The sequence below is a fragment of the Palaemon carinicauda genome, chromosome 2, assembly GCF_036898095.1.
Source record: "Palaemon carinicauda isolate YSFRI2023 chromosome 2, ASM3689809v2, whole genome shotgun sequence".
NCBI lineage: Eukaryota > Metazoa > Arthropoda > Malacostraca > Decapoda > Palaemonidae > Palaemon > Palaemon carinicauda.
In genome coordinates this window covers 146,451,294-146,466,293 of record NC_090726.1, presented here as the reverse complement: position 1 = coordinate 146,466,293, position 15,000 = coordinate 146,451,294, and the positions used below count along the sequence as shown (strand labels likewise).

General features: G+C 42.3%; 1 protein-coding gene across 8 annotated transcripts in view; it reads right to left on the bottom strand.

Moving 5' to 3' along the window:
• Stacl (Stac-like) overlaps window positions 1-15,000 on the bottom strand; it is a 963,585-nt gene that overhangs the window by 196,640 nt on the left and 751,945 nt on the right. The gene's annotated exons all lie outside the window — the stretch shown is intronic.

The window sequence follows — 15,000 nt, the reverse complement described above, 5'->3', positions numbered from 1 at the left end:
AAAATGAATTTCAAGTGGATATATATTCCCAAAATAGAATTCGGTATTAAATGCCATTCGTGGGTCATATTTACATTGATTGAAATCACGAGTGTTAGTGATATATATTCATCATAAAATAACGTGTTGCAAACTCACAATTCAGCTATCATGGTGGAGATGGGTTTATTTCAAGTCTATGGACAGATTCCTGAATTCGACAGGAATATGTCGGTGACTTCTCATAAACTTATTATCTCTCTTGATGGCTCAGTTGGTAGAGTTTTCACGGCATGGTTTCCGGCCGAATAGGTAATGGGTTCGAATCTCTACCCAGCAAGAAGCTGTTACTGTAAAATGAATTCCAAGTGGATATATATTCCCAAGATAGAATTCGGTATTAAATGCCATTCGTGGGTGATATTTACATTGATTGAAATCTCGAGTGTTAGTGATATATACAGTATTCACACACACACACATCACATATATATATATATATATATATATATATATATATATATATATATATATATATATATATATATATATATATATTGGCTTATTGAGAAAGTCTTTTAAGATTTTCGGTGATCAATCGATTCTGAAGAAGTGTTTTAATTCTTTCATTCTACCTTGTTTTGAGTATTGTTCTCCCGTCTGGTGTTCAGCTGCTGATTCTCATCTTAATTTGTTGGACAGAAACCTACGGTCTATTAAATTTCTTATTCCTGATCTAGATATTAATCTTTGGCCCCGTCGTTCAATTAGTTCATTATGCATGTTGCATAAGATTTTTCATAATTCTGACCATCCTTTATATTCAGATCTTCCTGGACAATTCCATCCTGTTCGTAATACTAGGCAGGCAGTTAATTCTAATAGCCAGGCCTTCTCCATTATAAGGCGCAATACTACACAGTATTCTAGAAGTTTTATTCCAGCTGTAACCAAGTTGTGGAATGATCTTCCTAATCGGGTGGTTAAATCAGTAGAACTTCAAAAGTTCAAAGTTGCAGCAAATGTTTATATGTTAAACAGGCTGACATAAGTCTTTTTATAGTTTATATATTACATATCTGTTTTGACGTTGTTACTGTTTGTAGAATGATTTATTGTTAATTTGTACTCATCATTTATTTATTTCCTTATTTCCTTTCCTCAATGGGCTATTTTTACCTGTTGGAGCCCTTGGGATTATAGCATCTTGCTTTTCCAACTAGGGTTGTAGCTCGGCTAGTAATAATAATAATAATAATAATATATATATATATATATATATATATATATATATATAATTTCCAGTAGGAAATGGTCCTATCCTATAAAATTTAATAGGAGTCACCAGCCACTTTCTGGCTTCCGTTAAAGTGTTTTTATGTTCTTTGAAACCGTTACATGCATAACAATATTTTATATAATTTTCTTTAGTTTTTTCATTCCTAACTAAAAGAAGGATTCTCATGCTCTCCTTAATGTTCTATTAATCTCTAAATGCCCTGCATACCGATTTGCATGTACAATGTGGATGGTTTGACAAATTAAAGAGGGAGGAAGAACTACCCTGCACAAAATTCCCCTCCCCTTTTCTCGTAAGCACAATATAAGATATCATTCTCTATAAAAAAAAATTCTCACTCGGCACATTCAGAAATGATGGATAACTCTCTGATTCCCCTTTAATCACTGCTCGCACTCTTTCCATCCATTCCTCTCTTCTTCTGTCCCTCTCAGACTTCCTTCATGTCCCAAGTCAATCACACCTGCATCATCAGGCACTCATTCTGGACACCCCTGGTTATGTCCTCGGCCTCCCACATATATTCTCTCTCTCTCTCTCTCTCTCTCTCTCTCTCTCTCTCTCTCTCTCTCTCTCTCTCTCTCTCTCTCTCTCTCTCTCATTTTCCGATTTCTCCTCGCGTGAAGTCACATCCTGTTTTCTATTTTGATGGGGCCTTCAATATTTTGAGTTCGTTCTTCGTTCCTCTTTTGTGCCCAAGTTGTTACTCCTATTACTGCAGCTCTAGAGAGGGCATCAGCTACCTTGTTAGCTTTACCTTCTATGTGGTCAAACCCTTTTATGTTAAACTCTTAACAAGCTTTCAATCCATCTCGCTTGTCTAGACGTCAAGTCACCTTTGTAAAATAAATCACGTAAGGGGCGATGATCATTTTGCAACTCCATCGGCAGACCTAATAAAAAGGACCGATGCCTTTCTAGAACCCAAAGAATAGCCAATGCCTCTACCTTTATCATCTCGTCGAGAAATTACGCCACCAATAGCTATGCTACTCGCATCTGTTGTCACTAAAAACGGGCGATCAAATCTAGGATATGTGAGTAAGTCATTGCTGGTTAAGGCAGCTTTCAAATGGTTAAAGGCCCTTTCTTCTTCCACTCCCCAATTAATTACTTTTTCTTTCCTTAAAGCATCCAAGAGTCTCGCTATCTCTCCAAAACCTCTTATAGATTTACGGTAATGCCCAGCGAGCCCAAGGAACCCAGCTATTTCCTTAGGGGTACGTGGCCTGGCGAAATCTCTAATGCCTTCTACTTTACTAGAGTAGGGTTGGATATCTTCTGGGGTTATTATATGACCTAAAAATTCCTGTTTACAAAAAAAATTGGTCTTTGACAAATTTATTTTCATAAAATTACATTGCAATGCTTCTAAAACTTTACGAATATTGTTATTATGTTTTTTGACTGTTTTTCCTGTAATTATGATATTAAGAATATTATGGCCGATTTGGAGCATTTTTAACACAGAAAGGAAGAAAATTAAACCGAAATAGTTGATCGTTGACTATAAATGCCGTTTTACATTTACTATCTTCCTGAATGGGCATTTGATAGTTTCCAGATTTTTAATCGATAGTTGTAAAATATTTACTATCCCGTACCTTCACAAGTAATTCTTTGATCGAGGGCAATGGAATTGCATTATCCTTCCATTGCATTATCCTTAGTGACTGCATTCAACTTCCTATAATCAACGCACGATCTTACCAAGCCATCCTTTTTCCTATTAGCTACAATTGGAGAGTGAATCCCCCTGATTCACTCTCCTCGATAATCCCTTGTTTGCTTGATTTACTAATTTCCCTTTCTATCTCCTCCCTGGAAATGAATGGGTACCTTATAAGGCCTTGACCTGATCAGCTCTGCCTGCCCAGTTTCAATGCTAAAGGGAAATTGATCAATCCTCCCGGGTGGCTCGTCTCCAATTGCAATTACATCGGAATAATTATTATATTAATAATGTTACTAACTACAGGTTGATATTCTGGTTTACATAGTTTTCACGCTTGCATAATCAAGTTCTGAGTGCGTTCATCTGTGCGGGCTGGGGTTGTGGCTCCCAATGCCTCTACCTTTATCATCTCGTCGAGAAATTACGCCACCAATAGCTATGCTACTCGCATCTGTTGTCACTAAAAACGGGCGATCAAATCTAGGATATGTGAGTAAGTCATTGCTGGTTAAGGCAGCTTTCAAATGGTTAAAGGCCCTTTCTTCTTCCACTCCCCAATTAATTACTTTTTCTTTCCTTAAAGCATCCAAGAGTCTCGCTATCTCTCCAAAACCTCTTATAGATTTACGGTAATGCCCAGCGAGCCCAAGGAACCCAGCTATTTCCTTAGGGGTACGTGGCCTGGCGAAATCTCTAATGCCTTCTACTTTACTAGAGTAGGGTTGGATATCTTCTGGGGTTATTATATGACCTAAAAATTCCTGTTTACAAAAAAAATTGGTCTTTGACAAATTTATTTTCATAAAATTACATTGCAATGCTTCTAAAACTTTACGAATATTGTTATTATGTTTTTTGACTGTTTTTCCTGTAATTATGATATTAAGAATATTATGGCCGATTTGGAGCATTTTTAACACAGAAAGGAAGAAAATTAAACCGAAATAGTTGATCGTTGGCTATAAATGCCGTTTTACATTTACTATCTTCCTGAATGGGCATTTGATAGTTTCCAGATTTTTAATCGATAGTTGTAAAATATTTACTATCCCGTACCTTCACAAGTAATTCTTTGATCGAGGGCAATGGAATTGCATTATCCTTAGTGACTGCATTCAACTTCCTATAATCAACGCACGATCTTACCAAGCCATCCTTTTTCCTATTAGCTACAATTGGAGAGTGAATCCCCCTGATTCACTCTCCTCGATAATCCCTTGTTTGCTTGATTTACTAATTTCCCTTTCTATCTCCTCCCTGGAAATGAATGGGTACCTTATAAGGCCTTGACCTGATTAGCTCTGCCTGCCCAGTTTCAATGCTAAAGGGAAATTGATCAATCCTCCCGGGTGGCTCGTCTCCAATTGCAATTACATCGGAATAATTATTAATAATGTTACTAACTACAGGTTGATATTCTGGTTTACATAGTTTTCACGCTTGCATAATCAAGTTCTGAGTGCGTTCATCTGTGCGGGCTGGGGTTGTGGCTCCCAATGCCTCTACCTTTATCATCTCGTCGAGAAATTACGCCACCAATAGCTACGCTACTCGCATCTGTTGTCACTAAAAACGGGCGATCAAATCTAGGATATGTGAGTAAGTCATTGCTGGTTAAGGCAGCTTTCAAATGGTTAAAGGCCCTTTCTTCTTCCACTCCCCAATTAATTACTTTTTCTTTCCTTAAAGCATCCAAGAGTCTCGCTATCTCTCCAAAACCTCTTATAGATTTCCTTAGGGGTACGTGGCCTGGCGAAATCTCTAATGCCTTCTACTTTACTAGAGTAGGGTTGGATATCTTCTGGGGTTATTATATGACCTAAAAATTCCTGTTTACAAAAAAAAATTGGTCTTTGACAAATTTATTTTCATAAAATTACATTGCAATGCTTCTAAAACTTTACGAATATTGTTATTATGTTTTTTGACTGTTTTTCCTGTAATTATGATATTAAGAATATTATGGCCGATTTGGAGCATTTTTAACACAGAAAGGAAGAAAATTAAACCGAAATAGTTGATCGTTGGCTATAAATGCCGTTTTACATTTACTATCTTCCTGAATGGGCATTTGATAGTTTCCAGATTTTTAATCGATAGTTGTAAAATATTTACTATCCCGTACCTTCACAAGTAATTCTTTGATCGAGGGCAATGGAATTGCATTATCCTTAGTGACTGCATTCAACTTCCTATAATCAACGCACGATCTTACCAAGCCATCCTTTTTCCTATTAGCTACAATTGGAGAGTGAATCCCCCTGATTCACTCTCCTCGATAATCCCTTGTTTGCTTGATTTACTAATTTCCCTTTCTATCTCCTCCCTGGAAATGAATGGGTACCTTATAAGGCCTTGACCTGATCAGCTCTGCCTGCCCAGTTTCAATGCTAAAGGGAAATTGATCAATCCTCCCGGGTGGCTCGTCTCCAATTGCAATTACATCGGAATAATTATTAATAATGTTACTAACTACAGGTTGATATTCTGGCTTACATAGTTTTCACGCTTGCATAATCAAGTTCTGAGTGCGTTCATCTGTGCGGGCTGGGGTTGTGGCTCCCAAGATCCCTTTATCAGCAATTTCACATAAATTCAATTCACACATAGAATCACTTCCTAAAACAACTCTATTATTTGATAAATTAATTAATGTTATGTCTGCTCGGTTTTCTTTCATTTCTGACAAGCCCATTTGTCATGAGGTTCAACTAAGACCCTGGATCCCTCCGGGAGAGGCTGACACGGGGTCACTGATAAGCTTGTAAGTGTCTGGGGAGGCAATACTTCTCCTCTTTCAGGTACAGCTGTTATCTTACTTAATTGTTTCTTCTTTCCCAAGCACTCTCTCTCATGACTTTCTATCGGCAAAATGCACCCTACTGCTTGTACTGGTATTCTGTCTTTTCCCCCCCACAAATGTATATTTGATGATTCGTTATAAAATCCAAACCAAGTATAGCCTCGATACCTAGAATTCCCTAGGTGGGCAAGACAAAAAATCATGTGTAAACTTCACAGATCCCATCTTAAAGCTGACGATCATTGTATGTCTTGCCTGTAGCTTATTTCCTCGTGGCGTGTCGAGAATGATGGATGCCACTGACTATAGTGGGTATGATGAGATTCCTTTTTCAATAAGCGAAAGACTGGCTCCTATGTCGATCAGCGCTCAAATGGCCTTATCTGGTAGGTCAATCCTGACTGCTAACATTCCGAGCCGCCCATTAGGATATGTGGGGCACGTGCCGAACGACCTCGCTTACAATACCGCTGCCCCCGGCTCCTGTTCCTACTGCTGCGGGGTTGAGGTTGGGGGTACCAAAGGAGGTCACAGTTCCTGCTCCATTGAGTCCATCGTAGTCATTCTCACCGCTGCCTAGGCTGCTGCTTCTGCTGTCATGCGGGGGACATCGATCTTTCTCGTCTCTCTCTTCCTCTGTTTCCTTTTCCTCGGGTGTTGGGCGGGAAGGGGTTGCGTGTGCCACAGCCCGCCCACCCTCAGCATTTTTTGCGGGGCACTCTCGAGATAGTTGACCATAGGCCTGACAAGTGTAACAGCAGGGGATCCTCGGGTGGGGCACTCCACTCGTTGGTGCCCCTCTCCCCCACACTGCTAACATCTGAAGACACTTTTCACCTGCTGACTATGTTCACCCCTCTCACAGTTTGGGGATTGGTGAGTGTCTCTCATGGTTGCCACCTTTTTGGAATTGGGGCAGTTATTCCCAGTCATTTTTTCTTATAGCAAACATTCTAGAATGTTTTGTATCACCATCACTATGTCTGCTAACAAGCGATTGTCATCGAACAAATAACCACATAAATATGTGGTTTACTAATCTGTAAATATGTTTACGGGCAATTGCTTTTTTATCTTCCTATGGGAGATTGACACTCCGTGTAGCAAACGAATTATAATCTCGAAAAATACGAGTTGCAAAACTGAGAACCAATTCACCTTTTACAATTTTGGGTTTGTAATTTTCTTTCATGTCCCCTTTTCTCGCATCGGGTTTGTAATTTTCTTTCATGTCCCCTTTTCTCGCATCGGGTAAGGCATATTTCTCAATTAAACGTCGTTTTGATTCAGTATAACTTCTTAAACTGTCTTGTGGCCAACACATTACCTCCATTGCCCGAGCATCTTTCAGCAACCTAATTACTTGAATTGCTTTTTCTCTTTCTGACCAGCCATATGCGGCTACTTCAAAGTCTCTCAAAAACACTTCGATCAATTGAAACCCTTCATTAGGCCGTTGATCATCAAAAGGTCTAACGCTTGCCTGGAGTTTTCGCAATTTTTTAACTACAGTACAACGTTTTGCGTATCTTCACTCGGCTGTGCATGTGCGCTTTCACTCGTGTGCGTTTGAACTTCGTTTATGTACGTTGGATATGCTGTGGTTGCTTGCCACTCCTTTCTTGTTTAACTAAGAATCTGTTTATTAACTCAGCTAGGTTATTTAACCTATTTTCTAAGTCCTGCGTTCATTGCTCTACTCTAAATTCTACATAGACATCACTATAACTAACTGCTCCTTCATTTTCATCTCCCACAGCAACAGTGTCTGCTATGTTAGTTCTCGTATATCTAGGCATCTTGAACTTTTATTTTACCGGCTTAAAGAACAACTTCACTCACAGAATACACAAACAGACGTATTTTTACACCTGATACCATATATGTCCCATGTCAATGGATAATGAGATATCAGAACATAGGTTTCTTTCAATTTATTATAAAACAGTTCACGAGTAAACTTTACAGAGCCCGATACTCTTCAGACGAGTACCTACTTGTTCTTATGATCGCTCGAGAGGTACTGCTTAACTCTCGGCAAGTAAATGCAATGTTGCTCTGTCAATATGCTGAATTGATAGATTTTGTGGAAATCTCCACTGTGACGGAATTATACTGTCACCAATAGGTTTACAACACGTCACTTTATCAGACTTAAGACACGTGACCTATAACAGAGTTCAGTGATCACACACTACAATTTTTGACAGCCATAGTACTCATAAAAAGGTTATTAATCTTAATGTGTAAAACACATACTTCTACATATCTTGCATACAAGGATTAGGATATATATATATATATATATATATATATATATATATACATATATACACACATAGATATATATAATATATATATGTATATATGTATTTTTGGGCTTGGGCCATGTCGTCCTGATGGAAGGGTTCCTTTAGGTAGCCTTCTAAGGGATAGTTGCTACAGTGATTGTCCCAGAGAAATAAACCGAAGGTCTCCAGGATTCTAACTCCTGGCGCGAGTATCCAATTAAGGATATCGCATAATATCAGGGGACATATTTTTAGATACGACACATAGCAATCTTCACCCCTAATAAATTTAACTCTCTGATGTAAGGGGAAGAGTGGAAAAAGAAAAGGGTGCCGATCTAGGTACCCGGTGGTCTTCCATCCCTACTACTACTGTGACGCCATTCTTTTTCTTGTACCTCTCTAAGCAGTTGTGCTCCCACGTTAACCCGGTGTTTTGTTACAAGTTATTGGAATATTCATCATGCAATCCCCAGCATTTTCATCCTTTGGAAAGTCGAGTATTAATTCTTTCCTGTGTATAATTTTAGTCTCTCTTTTCACAGTTAAATTTCAATAATTTAAGTGTTTGGGTGAGCATTGCCCAGAACCGGAGGCAGCCTTTTTATGACTGCAGTCGCCCGTTACTATTGCATTTTATTTAGTCAGTAGGGCGACAATTCCCGGTATTAAGCTATAATGTTAGCTATTTAGGCAAATTATACAAGTGGTGATCTTGCATACATGAATATTATTCCTCTTCCTATTATGTGACTTTACTGATCGTATGCGGTGGGAACCCCGGCGGTACCAACTACCTTAGCCGGGGATCCTACCACAGCTAGACTACTCTCTCTCATATATACGTTAGTAAAGTAATCACCCACGTTTAGCCTCACCCTATCGTTCCTTATCGATTCATATGAGAATTTACATTCTCTAGAATCTATAGATAAGTTACGATATTCATTCTATCTCAGAGAGAAGAGCCTAAACCCTTTCTCCCTCCCTGAGTTCCGCCGCCGGTACAGGCAGCAACCACTGTCTTTCTTCATTGCCGTCGAGTAGAACAAAGTTCTTACTGCCTCCGGCTTTGATTTAGATAGTGACTAACTCAGGGTCCCCTTGTCTTGCCGCCGGCAATGTCGTCAGCGAAGGAACCATGCTTCCTCTGCCGCCGACAATGTCATCAGCACAGGAAGCCATGCTTCCTTAGTTCACTGTTGAAGGTAGACGGCATACCTGCCGCCACCTCTCATTTCAATGAACTATAAGACCCTTTACCCTTCCCCTTCTATCCCTTAGTGACGTCATAGCCGTCACAAAACTCCTTCACCGGTATTCTGACAGTCATCCCGGCTTGCTGGGGTGACTGCGTTACTGGCTGGTACCCTGCCGGTAGCAGTTAGTTCAGCCGTCTCTGCCACCTTCCCAACTTACTTCCTTCCTTCACAGGAAGTGAATATTATTGGGGGGAAGATTGAGACGGCTCCTGATGGCTGCCGGTGGGAAACCTAACATATTTTGGGAAGTCCTCAGCCCTCCCTTGGGCTGCCATCCACAATTTTTGCCGCCGACATCATAGCCGATGACGGGCCTTTTGTGGATGGGTGGAAGCCAGAATCCGACAGATTCTTACCCCTTCCATTGGAACTTTCATTCTGGCAAGGAGACAGTAGGCGGCCTGATAGTCCTCCTACACTTCCAACTGTTATGTTTAATCATTATAATAGGAAACTCTCCTTCCTTAATACTTTTTCTACCTCTATCAGTTAGTACCGCCAGGTACTAACCCAACACCGGCAGTGCTGCCAGCTAAACTACAGTATACAACTATACAGTAGTACAAATGTTTTCTAACATACTCTGTGTTTCCTATCGCAGTCAGTTGTTGGGACCACGATATTATGTTGAGGCTGAGTACTCCCTCAACACCCAGATGGTTTTTTGGATCATCAGGACCCTAAAAAATCACTGATCAGTGTTAATATATATTACAGGTGGATAATGTTAGTATAGGCACTTACTAACCCTAACTCTAGTTCCTAGAGTTTCTTCTACCTTGTATTCTCCCTATCAGGGAAACTAAATATTATTACTGATGGAGGTCTCTGCAATGGCCTGGGAGAGGAAACACAATTTGTGTCTTTTCTACTTCCTTTCAAACTTACTATCCTAAGCTACCATAAACAATAGTAATTACTATTGTTGATAAAAATTGTATGCTTTTATATCACTGATATAAAAAATTACATAATCATTGAGCCATTTTTCCTTTACAGGAGGAGTCAATGGAGAAGTGTGCAGCCTTGTTCTGCAACCACAAAGGCAAAGACTTTTGTGGCCACACAAAGTGCAGGACTCATGCCCTCTGCTGCATCGTGTCGGGACTCCTCAAGTATTGGGACCCGAAGGGTTGCCCTACCAGCTCCATCCTGCTGGCCAACGGCTTCGGAGAAGCCCCCTCAGTCAAGATAGAGACTAGGGATACAGCGAGGGAGACCCTTCGCAAATGGGTAAGAAGGTTCCAGAAGAACTCTCCGAGACCGTACTTACCAAACGACTCCCTAAGGTGCCTACTGTTCCCCAAGGCTCTACCAAACGCGGTGGTGCCCTAGGAACAGGTCCAGCCTCCCCTCATACAACTGAAGATCAACGCGGACATAGATAAGGCACTGAAAGGCATGGACATCCACCAAGAAAGGATGTCAGAAGTGTCCATTGACACTGAGAAGGACCTACTGCAAGGAGGCCCTGAAGAAGACGTGGAACTTCCACAAGCGGAGGAAGAAGGATTCGTTTCAACGGCAACTGAAGACCCTCAGTTCGCCGCGACAGCATACCAACAACCTATGCCGCCAACTTCTTCAACCCCAACTCAACTCCACAACCAGTTGCACATGCCGACAAGAATGAAGCGATCCTCACTTCGATTCAACGGATGATGGAATTCTTCCAAAAGGAACAAAAGACGATGAGAGAATCACTCAGGCAGCAGCAGATACTGTTGCAGGAGAGGGTGGACTGCCCTGGACCTCCCAAGGGCTTCACTAAGAAGCCCCTTTAAGTGTTAGATCTCCCTCACTGCTCCTGGAGGTTTGCGGAGCATATGCCCATGATGAATGGGAAACTATTCGCCTCGGAGAAGTTGGGGACCAAACTGATTGAAGACCTTGAGTTCTGGCCTATTTTTTCAGCTTACCTAGACTGTTATGTGAGACTGCGGGATGAACATGCAGCCCGTGAGGAAACGGTACCCAAAGAGGTCATTGTTTTCGAGCATGGCAAGGCGCAAGCCATCCTCCTGAAAACCTTGAAAGGAGCCGGATATACCAACTCCAAAGTCTCAGCACTGAGCAAGACATCCCACCTTTCTTGCCCCTTCCTCCATTTCTTTCCCCTTTTCGGAGAAAGCACTAGACTTTGCCGTCAAGGCAGTCAACGAAGGCAAACCCTGGCCAACCCTACAGGAATGCAAACCATTCTCTCTAGCACTGCCTACCTGCGAGGAGAAATGGAAGCATGTCCACCTAACCTTCTCCGTCTCTAAGTTGGATCCAGAGATAGCAGGCCAGCAGTTCAATGAGAACCTTCCGAAGCTGCCAGACCATCTACTGAGGAGGAAACAGGAGACGAAGGAGAGACTTGCGGCCTCCCTTTCTCATCAGAACTGCCTGGAAATGAGTGCAGGTCTACAGAACGCCCCAGAAATGTTCATCTTCCTGGCTAAGTCTCACATGGGTACCCTTGTGAAAGACATATGCTTTCCTCAGAGCGAGGAGAGCCTGCAGAGAGTTCGTTTTGGCCTCAGCGACCATAAGACATGAACCAAGAAAGCTGATTACCTCGAGCATCTGGGGTAAAGACCTTTTCCCACAGGAACTAGTCCAAGAGATCATAGCCAGAACAGCCACGGAGAACAGGAACCTTCTTCAAGAGTGGGGCAATAGCTCAAAGAGGAAATCTTCCTTGGACGGAGGTCCCCAGCCAAAGAAAAAAAAAAGGCAAGGAGACCACGCAGACCTGCACAACTTCCTGCCATGACTATGACCACGATGCCTCAGACCACCTTCCAGATGGTCCCTCAACAACGTAGACCAGTCACCAGTGTTTAACCCTAACTTTGGGAGGCAGTCAACTTCCTTTCACCCTAGTCAGAAAGGAAAAGGCCCTAAGAGAAGTTCTCTCAGAGGTAACTCCTCTCAGGGCCGGAGGACGTGGTCGCGGAAACAAATCCACAAGACCCCCAAGGAAAGAGGGGCTCCAGGTAGGAGGCAGACTGTATCACTTTCAGGATCGCTGGACCTTCGATCCCTGGGCCCACAGTCTAATAATGAATGGACTCAGGTGGAAATGGAAGAGAACTCCACCCCCTTGTTAGAAGAATATACCTCAGAACTCTTGAACAAGAAGGTAATAAGGAAAGTGAAGTCTATCAAATTCCAGGGAAGGCTGTTTTGTGTTCCCAAGAAAGACTCAGACAATCTCAGAGTCATTCTAGACTTGTCTCCACTCAACAAGTTCATCGAGAACAAGAAGTTCAGGATGCTTACTTTGCAACACATAAGGACCCTTCTACCAAAAGGGGCGAACACAGTCTCAATAGACCTAGCAGATGCTTACTGGCATCTTCCAATGAGTTGCCCTTTCTCCTCCTACCTAGGATTCAAGCTGCAGAAGAAGTTTGTCTTCAGAGCAATGCCCTTCGGACTGAACATAGCCCCAAGGATATTCACGAAGCTAGCAGACACACTCGTCCAGCAGCTACGCTCCAAAGGAGTTCAAGTGGTAGCATATCTAGACAATTGGCTGGTAACGGCAGCATCCAAGACTACTTGTCTATAGGCAGCCTACAAGATGATCCAGTTCCTGGAACACCTGGGCTTCAAGATCAATCGCAAGAAGTCTCGCCTTGCTCCAGCTCAGAAGTTCCAATGGGTAGGAATCCAATGGAACTTAAAGTCACACCACCTCTCCATTCCATCCAAGAAGAGGAGAGAGATAGCGGTATCTGTCAAGAGACTAATCCGTCACGAGGATTTCAAGACGCCAACAGGAAAGAGTATTGGGCTCTCTCCAGTTCGCAGCAGTGACAGACCCGGTGCTAAAAGCACGTCTAAAAGATGCGTCAGGAGTCTGGAGAAGATACGCATCAAACGCTCGAAGAGATCAACCAAGGTTGACCCCGACCCTGTTGCGCATGCAGTTAAGGCCATGGTCAACAGCCTAGAACCTAGCACGAACTATTCCCCTGCAACCACCACAACCATCAGTGGTGATACACACGGACGCCTCCTCGGAAAGATGGGGAGGGCATTCTCACGAGAGAAAAGTGCAAGGGAACTGGTCGCACCAGTTCAAAACCTTTCATATCAACGTTTTGGAAGCTCTGGCAGTTTTTCTGATGTTGAAGAAACTATCCCCTCGCAGAGCAATCCACATCAGATTGGTCCTGGACAACGAAGTAATAGTAAAATGTCTAAATCGACAAGGCTCGAGATCGCTTCACATCAACCATGTGATATTAGTCACCTTCTACCTGGCAAGGAAGAAGGGATGGCACCTATCAGCAGTTCACCTACAGGGGTTCCGCAACGTGACGGCGGACGCTCTATCCAGGCGAAAGTCCATAGAGACAGAATGGTCCCTAGACGCAGACTCATTCTCCTTCATCTCGGAAAAAGTCCCGGAACTGCAGATCCCTAGACGCAGACTCATTCTCCTTCATCTCGGAAAAAGTCCCGGAACTGCAGATCAACATCTTTGCAATGAGCGACAACAAGAAACTACCTCGTTACGTAGCCCCATATATGGACCCTCAAGCTAAGAGTCCTCGACAAGCTAAGATCCTTCAGAGGGACAGCAGCAGTAGAGGCCCACGAGTGGCCAGAAAGCAATTAGTTCCCTCTAGTTCTAGAGCTGAAACTGAAGCTGTTTCCTCTGCCGGATCCAGTATTACCTCAACTGGCCTAGAAATCGACTGTCTATGCTTCATCCTCGAGAACCAACAACCTACATCTCATGATTTTCTCGCCCTAGTGGCGAACAAAAAGTTTGGATTCTCGAAGGATAAAGTTGACTTCATCGAAGAGTCTAAGTCAAGTTGGACTAGGAGACAATATGAATCGTCATGGAAGAAATGGGTTTCCTTTGTGAAAACAAGAAAACCGACAGAAATAGATAGATTTCTGTGTCGCATTCTTCATATACCTACACGAACAAGGCCTGGCTTCTACTACGATTACCTCGTGTAAGTCGGCCCTGGCTAGACCACATCTGTACGCCTTTGAAATGGACCTCTCTAGTGAAATCTTTAATAAGATCCAAAAAACATGCGCTAGACTCAAGCCAGCAACCCCACCAAAGCCGATCACGTGGTCTTTGGACAAAGTCTTGCACTATGCTTCGAACATTAACAATGAGGATTGTACTCTAAAGGATCTAACACAGAAAGTCATTTTTCTGTTTGCAATAGACTCAGGGGCTAGAGTTAGTGAAATAGTGGCCTTATCCAGAAATGAAGGCCATATTCAGTTCCTAGACACAAGAGAACTGAACCTCTTTCCTCATCCTGCCTTTCTTGCCAAGAATGAGCTACCCACTAAGAGGTGGTCCTTGGAGAATCTGCCCACTGAAGGAAGATGCTTCTCTGTTCCCAGAATGTCTTAAGGTCTATCTTCCAAGAACTTCAGACTTCAAGGGCGGACAGCTCTTCAGAGGCGAAACCTCAGGATCAAACCTATCCCTAAGACAATTGAGAGCTAAGCTCACCTACTTTATTCGCAGAGCGGATCCTGACAGTACACCCGCAGGTCACGATCCGAGGAAAGTTACTTCTTCGATGAATTTCTTTCAACATATGGACTTTGAAAGACTTCGCTCATACACTGGGTGGAGATCATCCAGGGTCTTCTACTAACACTATGCGAAGTAAGTACATGAAATAAAACATTTTGTTGTGGCGGCGGGTAGT